This window comes from Mastomys coucha, unplaced genomic scaffold (genome assembly GCF_008632895.1).
Source record: "Mastomys coucha isolate ucsf_1 unplaced genomic scaffold, UCSF_Mcou_1 pScaffold18, whole genome shotgun sequence".
Lineage (NCBI taxonomy): Eukaryota > Metazoa > Chordata > Mammalia > Rodentia > Muridae > Mastomys > Mastomys coucha.
In genome coordinates, this window is record NW_022196900.1 from 113958454 (window position 1) to 113976123 (window position 17670).

The 17670-nt window shown below is 51.7% G+C and overlaps 1 protein-coding gene across 10 annotated transcripts in view; it reads right to left on the reverse strand.

Annotated features, from left to right (window-relative positions):
• Prdm16 (PR/SET domain 16) overlaps positions 1–17670 on the reverse strand; it is a 319906-nt gene that overhangs the window by 253400 nt on the left and 48836 nt on the right. The gene's annotated exons all lie outside the window — the stretch shown is intronic.

Here is a 17670-nt window from a genome sequence, read left to right on the forward strand (position 1 = left end):
TATAGCAAGTGTGACCATCCGGAGACTGCACCCGCCGGGGAGAGGCCACTGTGGGTGCTGCCAGCCCACACTGGGATTGAAAACTAATAATAATAGAAATTGTAATAATAATAGCAGTAATACTAATAAATAATCCCCTCTTTAGGCCTCTGAGTCCCTAACTCGCTGATTTAAAATGCCCATGTGGATGACAGTTTTGTTTAAGCCAGACTCCAACAGACCATTCTTGGAGAGAGATTTGTAGCTGGCCAGTGACAGCGACTCAGAGCTGACCTGTGTGACCAACAGCCATGATTAACGGTGGTCTGTCAAGGCTCAGGGTCAGCGTGCACAATCCTCAGGCCAGAGAAGGGTCAGGGCCGAGACAGGAAACGAGAGAGGCTGTGTGCTATTCCACTTAAGGCTGCCCAGCCAGATCACACTCACCCAGGAACTTTACCCCTGGATGGAAGCAGCTCCTGGATGCAGGCTGGGGCACACTCAGTTCTAATTGGTTGTGCTTATACCACCCCCCAAGCCCCCGGCTCTGAACAGGAAAGGACTAAGCCCCAGCCCAAAGGAGAGCCCCGGGGACAACGCAGTGTTATATAGCAGCAGTGAGTGGGCCATACTGACTGTCCCCAGGACAGACCACTGCTTACCAAGCCCCAGAAGGAAGCAGGGCAGAGAGGTCTCCAGCCCCAACCAGTTCCACTCCCGCTGGCTGTTCCATAGAGCTGGCTCTGCCAACTAGGAGATCAGAATGCACAAAAGCCAGAAGCCGCCATCAGTCGGCTGCCTGCTTTGGGCAAAGGGGCACGTGATTCATTATTTAAAAATGGGTCTTTGCACCCCAGGGTCATGGAGAGCAGCCTGGAGCCCAGCTCCTTGCACAGGTCTTTGTGCAAACCAGGGGTCTTCTGGGAGGGGTGGGTTCTCCGACAGGCTGGGAGAGTTGCTGAGGGGAAATAAGGACCTCACAAGGGACAGCTCTCACCTTCTCCTCCTTATAGAAGTTCGCAGTAATGGCAACACAGTCGATGAGCTACAAATCCTGCCAACAACCAACTTGTGGCAGGTGTGCCCTGCTCAACCTTCAAACCCTCAACATGAAACAAACTGAGTGACCACCCAGGCAGGCACCTCACCCAAACACAGGCAAAACCCTACCCACTAGGCCAGGACAAGAAGGCCTTCGGAAACTATCTAGAACCTTCCAGAATCTTTTCTCTCACTCCTCACAGGGCACAGGTCTGGGTCCCGAAAGGCTCACCCTCTCCTTCACAGCCAACCTTTGGCCACATTTTATAAGCATGTTCCCTTCATGAGCATGTGAAGTAAACCTTTAGAACGTGGGTATGAGCACCCCAACTAGTTCTGAGACCCAGAACTAGTGTCACTCAGTGTCACCCTGGGCCTGTCACCATAGAATCCTATCCTTTTAAGGCCCAGGATCTCAGCTTTGTGTATAATTGGTGGGTTTTGCTTTCAGCCCTGGTATCCAACAGACATGAGCTTTGAGCTTGTCTTTTTTTTTAAACAGTGAAGCAAGCCACTTCTTTGGGTTAGATATGGACTCACTGTTTTTAACAGTACATGTCAAGACTGCTGAGGAGAGGGTAGGGGTGGCAGTAAGAAATGGTGAGAGACAAAAGATTATTTGAAAAGAAGAGCTGGGTCCTTTCCATTGCCAATAAACAAAGACAAACCCACAGTCATGAACAGTGTGAAGGGAACTGGGTCTGCCAAGCAGAATCCCTCTGTCAGAGTCATTAGGACACAGAATCTCAGCAGGGGCCCTGCTCTCTGGGCAGCTCTACACACTTATGTCACTCACATGGCCTAAGGAGGGACAGCCACTTTAGAACAGGTACCTAAGGGGTTCTGGAGGACCTCAGCTCCAGAGTGTCTGTCAAACATTCTGGGGTTGCTGGATGGCCATCTCAGAGCTGAGGCCCTCTGGAATGGCTGAGAAGGAACTGAGAAAAAGGCATTCCAGTCAGGAACATTTCCATTAACTCACGTGGTAAGCCATACACCTAAGTGGAAGGTGAGCCATGCCTGGGGCTAGGAGGAGGGGTGAGAAAACAGCCTTATTCCACACATGGCCTCCCCAAAGTGACTCTCTAATAATTCTTGATTGAGTTGACTCCAGCCCCTAGCAGCCCACAGGCTCTGGATCCAGGTAGGGGCATGTGCCATCAGCCTCACCAGCAGCCACCACTGTCCCTAGAACTTCCCTCAAACACACAGCTCTGCAGGATGAAGCAGGCTAACCTACATTCCTGGCTCAGAATGACAGGCTTAAGTCAAAATCTGTACCTTGTGATCACACATACCAAGTGGCCAGGTCAGAGAGAGAGACAAGACAGGCCTCTCTGCTCAGGATCCTGTGGCCACTTAGGCTGAGAAGGACACCTTGGGGACAGTCAGGATCACCCATACCGTGAGCCTACACTAGAGAAGGATCCCTGCTTCCCACACTGCCTTTCTCTGACTCTATTTCCCCAACTGTAAAATGGGATGAGATTCCTTTTATCAGTGTTACCTCTCTGAAGACCAACTTGCAGAGGACAGTAAACCACCTGAGGCTGTGGCTGCCCTCAGTACCAGCTCCTCCCAGACAGGCGCAGTGAGAGAAATGGCTTGGAATTTGGGCCAGCAAGGGTCCACAGCCAGGTCAGCTCCCAGCATCCCTGAGCCTAGGGTTGCCCAATCACCAAGCATGAGACTTGTGACAAGAGAGGCCCAAGAGGGTGGGGCTCAGGTGTTGGAGTGGGAGCTTCAGTCGGCTCTACAGCAGAGTTGAGCCTGTCAGAACCCAAAAGGTGGGGTGTCATTTGGGAACCAGCTTCTGAAGCCCTTCCTCTGTCCATAGCAGCCAGCCAGTCTGACCTTCTTCAGTCCTGGAAACTACATGCCCTTAGGAGAACTAAACAGCGGCCCACTGGCCACTATGGGCACAGAGGCCAGAGGGGATTCATTGTGCAGCCAAACAAAGGCCAGTTCTTCCCTGTTTTCCAACTCAAAGAGGTCACTGTGACCACTGAGGATCCTAGAGGTGGCTGGTCCTGGGTTCAGATGCCAGCTTAGCTGCATCTAAGACTGTCTACCTGTCTCCCTGGACCACAGCTTCCTCCTCTGCCCTCCTTAACTCTGTGTGTTAGATACTTCACTGTGCAGGTTCCATGCCTGTACCGCCTCTCTCTTACTGGGTGTCCTACGCTGGGGTCGGGACAGGCAGTACAGAAGCCTCCTATGCTGGGATCAGGAGAGGCGGTGCAGGAACCACGGGGCTCTTATACTTACAGGCATTGGTACTGCTGCTCTGCTCAGTACAGCAGGAGGATGACTTGAGGCTGGCAGTCCCACGGTGAGCCATTCAAGGACCCCTTTCCTCCCAGGGGGCAGGTCCCCAGCCTCAGCCCCGCCCACCCGGTGTCCTGTGCCTCCTGGACAATGTGGGCACACAATGAGATTGTGCTATCCTGCACCTGGGCTCTCTGTCTCAGCTGCTGGGGAACCAGAAGGAAATCCTTGGGCTCTGGTGCCCACATATAGATCCCCAAGCATAGTACTTCACAGTCCCCACAACCCCATTCTAGGTCTGGGTCTGGGTCTGGGTCTGGGGGGGATACCAATGAGTAATCTCAGAGAGGGTATAGGAAGACCCATCCCAGGAGCAAAAGGGCAAATTATGGAGGGCCAAGGATGTCTGTGTCCAGCTCGGTGGAAGTTTGGACTGAACGGCACAAATACCTGTTTCCCGGGTAACCCGACCCTGTAATTATGGCTAAGCCCTGGGAGGGTGTGCAGGGCCCACAATGCCTACACTTGGAGGCTGGGTGAAGAGACCCCTAATTGCCTTTGCTATGGCAGGGTGCATTGAGTCAGGTGGGTTCAGGTTACCCGGGCTCACAGCTGGTGTGTCACCTGCCTCAGCAGAGAGGGAAGCTCTGCCAAAGCCAGGGGCACTACAGCCACTCTGAGGGGCAGAGTCAGTTCCTGACCTTGGCTGCTGAAGCTCTTGGTGCATTGAATTTGCTGCAAGCCCACACTCCCAGGACGGCGAGATCTCATTGTTTGCCCTCAGATAAGAAATGTAGGCTCATGTGTTTTCTTTCCTTGAGAAAATGTCAGGTCCCTGGACGGTGTCTGCCAGACAGGAAGCGCTGGGTGCGGAGGGAAAAGGCTACCCCTAGTCCACCCTTCCCAACCTCCCCAGGACCTGCTGGGCCCTCTCCTCGTACCCAGCTGGAGACTCAACTCTGGTTAGGGCCTCTCCTTGGAGCCTCCTTGCTGGTCTGGAACTGGTTTCTGCTGCCCTCCAATAGGAGAATGACCCAGTCAAGTAGGGAAGGTGTCCCTTTCTCCCAGCCACCCCTGACCCAGCTGGTAACTGACATGTGGACACTGGACTCCCAGGCCTGTGGGTGGTCGGTGGCTCTGGGCCACACTAGCAGCTTGGCCGCCTAATCCTTGACTAATTTGAGTCCATCCCCTCTGCTGGCTCTGAGAGAGGTGGGTCCCGGGTACCCCCACGCAGGCTCAGCGGTCAGGCCCTAGTAGAACAAAAGGTGGCCTGTTTCCGCCTCTGCCTCAGCTCAGCTTAAGGACATTTTTCTCATTTTTGACCAGCTAATGTCTTGAAAAAGAAGCATAAGTTGTGTGATGGCTTTAAGTTTAATCCTCACCGTGTCCATCCAACACTGTTGGGGACCTCGCTGACTTCACCTAGTAGATAGGGTCAAGGTCCTTCAAGCTCTCTAGGTCTCTCTCATAGTCATCGTTCCCATTTCTCCACTCAAGAGAGGCAGGTCCTACAGACCTCAGACAGCCTCACAGTTGAGCCTGCAATGGACCTGACTTCTCTAGGGCAGGAAGGCAGGTTCTACAGAGTGAGCACTTTGCCCCCCACCCCTGCTGCCAGTGCTGCCCACGGATAGCCATCTCCCCAGCACAGCACAGCGTCTGTCCAGCACGTCATGCCTGCTGCCTTGTATACCCTACTCGCACTTTGCCCCCCACCCCCACCCCCCAACCCCTGCCGCCAGTGCTGCCCACGGACAGCCATCTCCCCAGCACAGCACAGCGTCTGTCCAGCACATCATGCCTGCTGCCTTGTACACCCTACTCGTTGGCTGACCAACTCTGTCTTTAGAAACCAAGATGGCTACTTTAGCCATGGATCTTTCTAGAACACCATTGCTCTTCCCCAGGCAGGTTCCACTCTAGCCTTTTAGGTATGCCGGACACCTGAGAGTAGCTTCTTTCCTGACTCCACATCTCCTCTCTAGAGGCAGGGTAGGACACCTTGGCCTCCAGGACCCAGGTTCTAACTGCAGTTGGAACCAAGATGGCGGCTGCCCTCCTGATGATGCCTGGCCTTTGGGGCTGCTCTCAGACAGGTTGACTATTTTCCCATCAAGGTGATGTCCAGCTTTCTGGGGAAGGAGCAGCTCCCATAAAAAGGTCGCTAGCCCCTCGTCTTCTGGCCTGTCAGGCAGCACAGCCTTGAGAGCTTCATTTCTACTGTCCTCTGGGATGGCAGAAAGTTCATACACTGGGACCAGTTGGCTTTGTCACCCCTAGCTGAGCAGTCCCCATGAGCTGTCGGCCTCTCTGGGAAATGGAGAGAAATCAGATAGGGCTTACCACAATGGTTTAGAGCTGACAGGGGGCCTCAGTGAGGACCAGGAATGGTCACAGATATCAATCACTCCCATTGGTGGTAGATGCTGAGAAGCAACCCCTAATGGCCCTGGCTCTAGTGACCGCAGAGTTATTGTGGAAGGCCCTGCATCTACAAGAACAGTGAGGACAGATGCTAGTCTAGGTTTTGTAACTGGGTGTTTCTGAAGAGATGCTTCAGGAAGCCAAGGCCTACTGTTGTCCATTTCCGATCTCCCTAAAGACATTGTCAAAAGAACTCCCCAGGCCTGAAAACACCTCACCCTACTTTGGCAGTGGCAGAGACAGGCTTAGGATACTTGGAGTCAGAGCCTGGGACAGCCTCCCTGTTACACAAAGCTCTTTCCACTAGAGCCCTGTCTGACACAGGTGTCTTCTCCAGAGGCAGGTATACCTGGGCACACTGAAGGAGGCAGGCTGTGGTGCTAACACTTGGACCTTGGGGCTGCTAGCTGACTGGACAGCCTTTGTGGTAGTCTAGGCTCAGGACCACTCATTTACCCAGGCCTCCAGTCAGACACACAAGGCCCCACGCTGACACCCCACAGACACACAGGCTAAACTTCCCTGAACCTCACTGAGGTGCTCCCTGGCAATACACAGGGTCCTGTACTGTTAGGAAAAGTGTCAGTTATAGGCCCATTTCCTGCACCATAGGAAATGGGTTGCCAGCAGCTAAGATCCTGGATGTGTACATGGCTGGGCTGCCCTGTCCTGTCCTGTTTCTCAGGCTTTCTGTCTTCATCACTGTTTTCCCTAAACCCACTCCCAGATCTCCGTTGTGAATATGCTCAAAGGAGGCTGGACTGAAGATGTAAAAACCACTCTACTTTAAATGAAGTAGTACTTCTGTCAAGAAGTAGAGGTGTTGATGCCTCCAGACAACAGTATGCATCATACAACTCCAGAATCCTCTGGATTTCACGGGTTCCAGATGTAGAGAGTGATGTCACAATAGGGGCGGGGGGTTGGGGGGGAAAGGTGGCAAGACAGAAAGGATGGGAGAGGTGTCTGGAGCAGATTAAAGATACATCCACCACCCTTGCCTAGCCTCTAGGATCTGCAGTGGTGAACTACACATGGTGAGAAATCTCCCTGGTACTCAACTGCTTGGCAGAATAAGGGTGGCACTCTAGAAAGTTCTACAGGCTTCTGGAATGTTCTAGAAATCTCTCTGTTCTAGAACTGGCCTCAAGGGCCTAAGGTCCAGCTCTGACCAGGCCCGCGTCTCCTTTGGATGCTAGCAGTCTTCCCTCTCTGCTCGGAATGCATCCACCATGTCTGTCTGTCTGCTGGGCATCCACGTTGCCTTTCGTTCTAGTTCCAAACTTTACCCTTTGCATTCCAACATCCTGTCTGCCCACACTACAGAGACCAGAACTGCAGACTCTAAACCCTAAACTCAGATAAGTAAGTTTAAACCTTTAAAAAGTGCCCTTAACACCCCATTGTGCCCTTGATTGCTCTTTTCCAACTATATAATTAGCATGTAAAGAACTCTCCTCTCTGAATTAAATGGCAGTAATTGGGTTTTTAAAAAACTAATTTAAATCCTAAACCCTTTGGAAAAAAATTGTCATTGTTTACATATTAAATGGACTAGCATTTTAAGTATTATGGACTAATTTAACAGCTTATCTGGAACTTAGGTCTGGAAGGGAGAGCGGCAAGGGAGAGCTCACTGAAAGCCTGGGATTGGGGAGGGCTCCAGGAAGCCCATCACTCAGAGAGCATGGGGGAGTGGCTTCCAAGGCTCTGAGGTTTGCCTGTGTTAGGAGCCCTAGGCTGCCTGAGCTGCACTGAGGTACCTGCCTATAGGGTGGTAGGTATGGCTGCCACCCAGAGCCTCAACAGGGCATCTCTTATTACCAGGGGCAACCGGAGACCAATGTGGGAACCTCTCCTCCAGTGGTATGAGAATATTTGCCTACTGTTTCTAGAATTGTCTCATTAGATTAATTCTAATATTACAAGGATTTGCATGTTGAGGGAGATATGGGTTTAAATTGTTTCACTTAAACTGACTAAAAAGAAATGTCTTACTCCTCCATGAAAGAACAAAAAGTAGTAACACTTCCAGTCTCTCTTTAATCTGGTAATGTGAGAATATTATATTTAAAAAAATTTTTGTTTTCCTTTAAACTTGAAAAAAAAATGACTTTCAAGTTTCCCTCAAATTGGGAAAAAGTCAAAGTGTGCAAAAAAGGAGTGTTTAAAAGTGAAAAGCAACCTTGCCTTCCCAAGTGTTTTGGGGTGTCTGGTGAGGAGAGCAAGGTTAGTACAGACAAAAATAATTGCAGATGCTTAGCTGGGACAGGTAAGAGTAGCTCTACAACCTGGAAGAGAGGGAACCTGGTCAGCCGACTCCTGCAGGGTACCAAAAAGGCTGGAGCCCCGCCTCTCTGGAGCCCCGCCTCTCTGGGGCCCCGCCTCTCTGGGGCCCCGCCTCTCTGGGGCCCCGCCTCTCTGGAGCCCCGCCTCTCTGGGACCCCGCCTCTCTGGGGCCCCGCCTCTCTGGGGCCCCGCCTCTCTGGAGCCCCCTGCACAGGGAAAGGGCAGGAGAAAGGGCATGGAGGTAAAAAGAACCTCATCTCCACACACAGACACAGCATCACTACCAAGGGTGAAAAGAAGAACGCCGGGACGCCTCCATGCTCCACACCAGAAACCACATACCTTAGCTGGGAAATCAAAACTATCCTACAAGTTAGAAAGGCAAACAGGGGTCCTAGGTGGTCCAACCAAACAGCAGTGAAATCAACTCACTGGACATAGGAAAACAGATACAAAGGTTCCCCTGGAGGCAGAAAGGAGGTGAGTGACGGGGATACTTCCCTTGCCCCAAAAATCTCCAAGATAGTTCACAGTAAGGAGAGGTGGCACTGAGCTTAGAAGCCAGCTCGTGTTCCCCACTATATACACAACTGTACCGGGAACCAGCGACAGTCCTTGCATTGACGTGGTGCTAGAGTGTTCCTGCAAAGGCCACCTGGGGGTGAGAGACATAGGGAGTGCACAGTGGCCCCTGTGGCCCCGGCTGCCCCCTTTCCTCTCGATCCTGACTAATAAGGCCTCATGTAGGTTGATACCTCAAAGCCTGTGTATGTTCATGCTGAGGACACAAGGAACCTTAGGGAATGGCCAGGCCAGAGTCAGGGCAAGGACAGAAGGGCCTGTGAGCTTTTCACTGAGATTAGCAGCCTCATCATTACCTGCCCCCAAGATCCCAGGACCCCCAAAGCCTTGGGTTATTGGGCATACAACCAGGGGCCTACCAGGTTATGGTTATGTCACTGGAGCTTAAGGCCTTAGCTCTTTTTTCAAATGATGGTATAGAAATCTCTGGACCATAGAAGTTATCTCCCATTCCTCTTGGATTTTTGAGGAGTCTATTCTACAGCTAACAGGTAAGGCCATGTCCTCTGAGCCCTGCTGGCTAGAAAAGCTAGTGGCCCCTTAAGGGCCTCAAAGTCATTGGTGGATACAGGGATTTAGCCCTCCCCTGGCATTAATCCCATGTGGGTTAGGGTGGGGCCTCCAATTTCTTCTCTTGTGTGTTTATGTATATTTTATGTAGAATAAGAATCTGTTATCTCACCAAGAAAAACATATCCAGGGACTCATGTAGGGATAGCCGATGCTAAAATTGCTCAGAAATAGCAACTCAACAATGACACTACCCACAACTACAAGATGGGGACACAAAATTGTCCTCTAGGGGCTAGTACCACAACAAAGGACTCTCCACCCAGGTACTACCCAGGTCCCAAAAGGCAGCTTGCCAGCTAGGCATCCCAACAGACTCAGCCGCCATCCTTTCTGTCCTTACCCACTCACACCCCAGCAGCGGTGGAAACTGCTTAGAAACCTTCTGAGTGTGGAGTTGGGAGCATAAGGAACAGTACTTCAGAGATACTGTGCAAAGCTGGAGATCTATAGAGAGAAGGTGACACCGAGTAGGAGCATCTGAGCCAGGCCTCTAGGTATAGAGAGGCGCCTACTATGTGTTCCTGTATGGATAGGCCTCACGGACACCACGGGGACACCGTGCTGCCAGCCTGGCCAATCAGGAGTAAAATTTCACCATCACAGTCATGCAGAGAGTACTGGGGCCCTGGGCTATTTCAAGGTCTTTACTTTCCACAGTTACTCAAGTGACACAGTGAATAGAGAAAGGCATAGAAGTGACCTGGAAATAGCTTAGCCTCTGCTTCACATGGACAGAAACAGGAAGTGAAGGTATATGAAGAAAGCCACAGAGACCTAGTGTCATGGGCTTGCATATGCTCAGCTCAGGGAGTGGCACTATTAGAAAGTATGGCCCTGTTGGGGTGGGTGTGGCCCTGTTGGAGTGGGTGTGGCCTTGTTGGAGTAGGTGTGTCACTGTGGACAGGGGCTTTAAGACCCTCATCCTAGCTGCCTTGAAGCCAGTCTTCTGCTAGCAGCCTTCAGATGAAGATGTAGAACTCTCAGCTCCTCCTTCCCCATGCCTGTCTGGATGCTGCCATGTTCCCGCCTTGATGATTATGGACTGAACCTCTGAACCTGTAAGCCAGCCCCAATTAAATGTTGTCCTCATAAAAGGTGCCTTGGTCATGGTGTCTGTTCACAGCAGTAAAACCCTAACTAATACACACGGGGACATATACCAGGTCCCTTGTTGCCCTTTGGACTTTCTGTCTTTTTTTTTTTTCCCCATCACAGCACATCGGTCCCCGTGATGCAAACTGTGTCAGCAGAGAGACCGCAGTTTCCTTTTCACTTTAAACCACTCAGGACTGAGACTTTGGTGGCAAATCCTAAGGCTTTGTTCCTTCCATGGAAAGAAGTGTGGTGGCCCTTTTCTTAGGAACTGGCTACTTAGGTAGAGGTTCCAGAAAGAGTCCCTAGACACAGGAGCCTCTTGATAACTGCCAAACCCAGAACCTGACCTTTGGCACAGAACCCTCCCTAGGGGGCCTCACACCAACTCTCTGCTCTGGGTACCCACACCCTACATCAGGAAGCCAGAGCCCACACGCATCCGTGTACTATGATCCCATGCTAGCCTCTGTCCCAGTGTTCCATGGCATCCCAGAATGCTCCATATCCACAGGGACCCTCTGACCTTCCCACAAGAAAGTAGATGCAATATCTTCAGGGGCTGTGGGCACAGCCAAGAGTGGCCTGCTGACCCCCGGCCTACTGTCCCAGCTCAGGGGCTCAAAGCATCTGGATTCTTTTATAGGCCGAAGGGATCTGCTCAGCAGCTAGTCTTCCAAAATGAAACCAGAAACCAGGTCTAATCATTTGAGCTTGATAAAGACTCCCCAAGTGCCCGGGGAAGCCAGGGTTGGGTCACACAGGCAACCGGTTTCCTTTCTCCCCAGACACATGGATCGTGCAAGCAAAAAAAAAGTGAAATATACTGGCTGTACCCACCGAGCTGAGGGGTGGGGGCCTATCTCACAGGGGCATCGTCTGGGTAGGATGATATCAGATGTGGCGAACAAGAAAAGCAAAGTTCAAGAAACCAACCTATATCAGCTTTTGGCAGAGTGTGCGCACCCGTTATGCATTTGAAATGACTTGGTGCCAAATCATAGCAGGCTCTCCCTGCCAGGAATCAGGAGAGGTCAAGCGAGGACCGCAAAAGAGTGCAAAGATTTGTCTTTAAAAAGCACAGTGCTGAAATCTATTTTGGTTTTGCAAAACAAGAGACCGTCTGGGTCTCTCTCATCCCCCCCCCCAGTCAGTCTCAGTCTCTCTCTCTCTCTCTCTCTCTCTCTCTCTCTCTCTTCCCCCCCTCTGCATTTCCCCTTTCAGTTTAAACTAACATCTACACTGAGTTCCCACCGCCAGACTCCAACCCTATCCAGGCCTGGCTGAGCCTAGTATGAGAGGGGGACTCAGAAAATGTGTACAAGACAGATAGGCAGTCCTGCTAGGCTCCTACATACCACAAGGGGCTTCACCGTCAGGCGTAGGTCCTCTGACTGAATCTGGGGAAGCTGTTCCAGCCCTGAATTCACAGAATGTATCACATCTGTGTATACAGTCTACAGGACGTATCTATGGAGAGCTGAGTATGACATCTTAGTTAGTCTTCTGCCCATTTCTCTCAACCCTTACACCAGAATTCCAACCCTTTCTGAATTATTCCCAGTGTTTCTCTATCCCTATATCCTTGCATGGTGCTGCTCTCTTCAGCAGCCCCCAACCCCTTTACCTGTGGGCTCATCTATGCTCCGGGATGAGCTGGGGCCACTACCAGGCCTGGATCCTGCCTTCTGAGAAATCCTCATGAGAGCCTAGGAGACAATGTCTCTGTCTCCTGAGCATGGGGGGCTTTGCACCTTAGTACTAGGCATACACCCCTAGGTTTTCACTGCACCCTGTGGTGTGTAAAGAACAGCCAGGTGATCTACACGCTGTTTTTGGAAGCTCCATGGACCTATCATCTGAACATCTAGTCAGACACACCCAGATGCAGCCAGCAGGTAACCTGGGTGATTGCTCACTATGTAATCCTCATCAAAACCTCAGGTCTCACTGTGTCCATCTGTACATTGGGTCCATCCCTGCTTGTCGAATCCCAAGCACAGGGAGGAAGAAACTGGTTGAGCAGGGGTAAAGCTTAGGTTTCAGGACCCCCATCAGACAGGCGGATATTTTCCCAGGCTAGATGAACGGTGCAGGCAGTGGGAGCCACCGGGACCCGCTAGGCCAGGAAGAGAGGCCAGTGGCGCCCAGGCCCACAATGGCCCCTTTCTCCTTTTGCTGATTGAGACAGTTGAGTGTAGAATATTTAAACAGTTGTATATTCACAGATTGCAAGACGAGAGACGATTACCTAAGGACGAGGTTCGCTGGGCGATCAATGCATAATCAGATAACTGCCCCGCTCGGCAAGGCTTTACGGGAACATCAGCCGCTCACACTCTAATTCCTCCTACTAATTAAGCAGCCTGTTAATTGCTCCCGGGCCTCTAATGCCCCTGTCATTATGCCCATAACAGCTTGCCTGACAGCAATGGTCCCTGAGCTCAGGGCCCACAAAGGACTGAAGCCCTTAATGAATTGGGACAGCGCGGGGACCTGGTTCCATTGGCCCTGCGCCTTGCCTGTCCTGTAACGCTCTGAGAGGCCTGGCACAGTAGGGTCAGCACCCCTCAAGTGGACCAAGCAGGTTACAAATGACATAGTCTGATTTGGTAGCAGCCAGTAGCCAAGCTCCAAGGAAAAGGACTCTCTCTTTACGCCTTCAAAAATAACCCAATCTGGTGGAGCTGTATCCCGTCCCTAGGCTCACAATTTCTCTGGACCCTGGACTAACACCAGCCACACAAACCCCTAGATGTTCAGAGCTCACCAGGCTATTGGCTACTCTGCCTTTTAAGGACTCTGCAGCCAATCAAATGGCCCTGAGAAAAACTGCCATGTCTCAGTTTACCCTATATGATCAGTGGGTGACGGCCAGTATGGGGTGGGGTGGCCGGGGAAAGAAAGGTTACTCCTTCCTGGAACTGTCCTCCCTTCCTATCCAGAGCAAGGTTCACAAGCCCAGGCTACACCAATCAGCTCTGAGACTCTCTGGCCCAGACTCAGGCATCTATGGTGCAGTGGTCTTGGAAACACCACAGCCAGAGGATGCCCAGGCCTTTACCACAAAGTACAGCTGCCAACCCCTGGCACTGATCGGCCTTAGCAAGTCAAAAGCATCAGAGTGTCAGGCAAAGAGAAACTCAAGAGAGGTGTGTTTGTCTTGGTCTGGTGGGCAGGTTTTTCCGGAGGCATAGAAGCCCAGAGAACAAATGGGCCTGAAGACTTGGGCGAGTCAGGCCAGCAGGAGCCCAAGTGCTGGGAGCCACACTGCCACACAGAGCCATCATTGCCTACATGAGCACTATGTCTTGGCTTCTCCCTTAGTCCCTCTTCTTCACAGGGCCTGCTCAGTTGTTGAGGAAGGAAGATCAGGTTGGGGGCACACGCTCAATAGTACTTCGGATCAATAAGTCCTGAAAGTGTTGATATCACCCCTCTCCATGCTAGCACACAGCATGGCTACCAGGCAGGGTGGGGACATAGGCTCAGACTTGTCTGTCCAGGGAGCCCTCTTGGCTCTGCCCTGGAGGGCCCTGGCAGCGTGACTGGAGCTGCCTGAGTGACCAAACCTGGAATACTAAAGTGGGGAGTTACTAGATTCTGTTCTTTACTGGATAATAACAGCATTTAATGGCTACAGTGCAATAGACCCTGGTAGAAATCGCTGACTAACCCAGCCTGGCCATAGGTGATATAAAAAGGCCACTTGGGGTTCAGAAGGAATTAGAAATTAGGCTCAGGCTCAGGCTGTGTCTGCATCTAGCCTGGCTCTTCTACTTCCAGTAGTTCTTACAGATGGGAGGCTGCAGGAAGACACTTCCTCAGGCCAGGCCACTGTCTGTTCAGAGGAAGGTCACTTCAACCCCACCACAGGGGATCTAGGGAGCCATGAATTTCCAGGTGGTAGCCTTCCAGGAAGGCTTGGTAAGCATCCCAGAGGCCTGGCCTCATTCTTTCCCCCTAAAATCAACAGATCACATGACTTGACTGAAGTACCTTCAAAAGACGCTTAAAAGTCAGTGGTCCAACTGCTTCGGCAAGGTTTGGGGCCCTCTTCAGCAACTTCCCAGGAAGCAAGCAAAAAGCCCTCAAGATGTGTTGGCCCCCATCTCCCAGAAGTCAGCAGCTGTAGAGCCCTGACCTTTTCATCTTCCCAGGATCCTAGAATGGGCCGCCACACCCTCCATGTCTAGCCTTGTCAATCTGAGAAAATTCTGGGCCTCTAACCTGAGAGTGGGACTCTACACCGGAAGGGCCTATGGGAGGACAGACGCAGTATATATGTTACAACCTCACTCAGAAGGGTTCCAGGTGGCAGCAAGTACCCCCTCCACTCTGCTGAAGGAAAGCCACATAGCCCCTACATTCTTAAGTGGGCCTGAGTATGACACTGGGGGTCATAATCTTGGCAGATGCTCAGAGATACATTGCCTCAGCCACTGTCTCTCCGCTGGAGACTGGCTACAGTGATCAGGCAGTTCTCTGGGTGCTCTGGCAGGGGACAGTAGCCCTGCTGGGAACCGAGCCATGAACACTGGCCTGCAGCGATGCCTCCCTTGCGTGAGGGCCTTAGGTCAAGCGACCAACACTGAGGTTAAGTGGTGCTAGGTTCCACAGAACAGACAAGAACTGCTCTAAAGATTTGGGGGACCTCCGGTCAGTCCATTCCATTCCCGTATAGCCCACCACATACAATCTCAACTTCCTCCCTAGCTGGGCCTCAGCCCTCTGTAAGAGAGGGTTGGTTTCTCTGCCAGGACATGATAGATACGAGGGGTATCTATCTGCCCCTCTGCGCCCCCCTGCTCAGAGCACCAAGCTCCCGACACTTCTCAGGCCCACAAGCTCCACACGTGGGTGCTCCTGCCTCCTGTCTCCTTGTACTCGAGTCCTGGTTTGAATTTACAAGGCTGGGGCTGGTTTTCATTCCCTGGCAGCCGCCTTCTAGAGCCTACAGGAAGATTCAACCTGTTCAAAGAAGGAATAAAATAAAATAGAACAGCATCTCCCCACCCCCCTGTTATTAAATTAAAAATTCTAGCCAGTAAGGGAAACTCTAAATTTGATTTCCTTTCCTGGGCTGTTTTTAGCACGGGGGCTGAGCCTGAAGGAAGGGCAATGTCCTGGTATTTGTTGAATCAAACGCTTTACTTTTTTCACTCATTGAATGATCCTTTCTTTCCCCACAGGTACTTGAGCTTTGTTTACTCTGCCTAAACCCTGCACTCTTCCCCACTGCCGCTCAGCGCTGCCAAAGGGGCCCAGGGCGAGCCGGTCACCTTCAAGTGGCCTGTGGGCCTCTCGGATAGAGCTTTTTAAAGACATTGCGTCAGGCTTACGAAAGAAAAACTTGAAGGCACAAGAGGGGATGCCTCAAACAGCCCTCACTGAGAAAATGGTTCTCCTGCAATGGAACACTCTAGGGCTCCCCTAAGCATGGTGGTTTCCCTGGACTGTTCAGGGGGACACGTAGTTACAACAACTCAGCCAAAGGGGTTCTCCTGCTATGAGAGGATGGGACCCAGGGTACCTCAGGAAAGGCCTAGAAACATTTAGACCTCTTTTGTTTTTCCCAACACTCAAATGAGGAGGCTGGAAGAGGAGAGGCAGGTGGGTAGACAGGAACCTCAGACAGGCTGTCCCAACGGTGCCACCCTGAGGGTGCCTTATGCCTGGACCAGGATACAACCCTCACATGCCTGACCTCCCCAGTCACCGTGGGCAGGAAAGAGGCTCATGGTGCAGTGTGGTTCCCCTAATAAGATCCATACTCTGCCGGGTGCACATTCAATATAAAAGATCTGGCGATAGCCCTGGCCAGGACCCATGCACTGGCCCAACTGAAGGGCCTTTGTTCAGGGAGATTACAGCGGGGCTCGCTTTCATACCACGTGATGATTCACTCACTACATCACGGGGTTACTGATGTGGATGTGGCCTCTCCTCCCTCCCAGCTCCACCCAGGGTCACACGTACCAGGGGTCTCAGTTCTTTCAGAGAGGAGGGGGTGCTGGGTGAAGAGAGTCCTGCATGGATGGATAGTTGACAGAGCCAGGCTAGGAAACAAGCAAGTAAAGTTCACCAACCTCAAGGGTTTCTAGGCTCCTGCCCAGAACTCTCTGACCTGACTACCTGTCTGCCATTCACGGGCAGAGACTCACATCTGTTTCTCTACATTTGGAAGCATGTTCACTTTTCACTGCCACCCTTTGTCCCATGCTTGCTAGTTCTAGAAAGGGACTCGGATCAGCCACCGTAGGGCCTCTGAAGACTTCCATCACTCACGGGCATCCCTAACGTTGGGTGTTCCAGTCAGGGTCTGCTGGCTCCCTACTGCTCTTGTAGCATGTCATCTTAATCAAGGCTGATCTTTCCTGAGGCCAGCAGCTCAGTGTTTTCCTTCAGGGAAGACTGCTTTCAAAATAAAAATTGTCTTTAAAAAGCAAATGCTGTCCTCTCCAAGCCAGTACAGTGGCATTTTTACAGACAGGCACATACTAAGCAATTGTCCTGTGCCTTGCAGAAGTGTGGAGTTCTTGGGGTCCCAGTCCTGTTTGGCGGGTTTTCCCCAGACCTGCTGATCCCATCCTGCTGTTGGGTCCAGTTACCCTTGGGCAGACAAGCTTCTTGCAGGGCAAGCTGCCTTCGGCCTACAATCTCCCCTGCTTCCCCAGCCCTGCCTAAGAGCTCAGCACTAATTGCAACGTTTTCCTGTACAACAGAAAGAAAAGAGGAGAAAACACCCACTTATGTTGTCCCAACACGAGATTCTGACATGTTAACAAGTTTATTATATCCTGTTTCCAATCTAAACACAGAAGGAGCTCTGGGCAGAAGTAGGAAGCCGGCCCCCAACGGTTCTCCCTGGGCTGGCAGCTTCCCTCCTCCTGGTCACTACCGATAGAACCCTGCATGGCTGGGATGGCTTCCCCAGACCCACTGCCCAGGTGACCCCTATCCCAAGTCCATCAGCATTTTGCAACAAAATCTTCAGAAGATGCCCTGCCCTTACGTCTAAGAATTCCTGGAGGATTCTCTTTGGCTGTCTTTGCCTTTCTTGGTGGGCAGGGGGCGGGAGTCAGCAGGTTAAGGGGTTATAGCAGACCCTAGGGATTCTCTAATAACAGAGGGACAAGTTCACATTTGGGATAGTCTTTTGGCATCCAGCAATACCTCAGATTCATGAAAAGTCCCCTCCTCTCCCCTTGCTTCTGTCTTTGTGCCAAGCTCCTGGGCCATGCAGGTACCCTTTAAAGGAGAGAAACTTATACTACTCTCTGCTATTCTTGATATATCTGCCATGTTGTAGCAACTAGAAGGATCCTGAGCAATAACCTGGCAGTAACCCTGACCAGGCTGGAGAGGCCCAGCCCCAATCTCAGAATATTCCAGGACATGGGAGGGGTGGCTAGACAT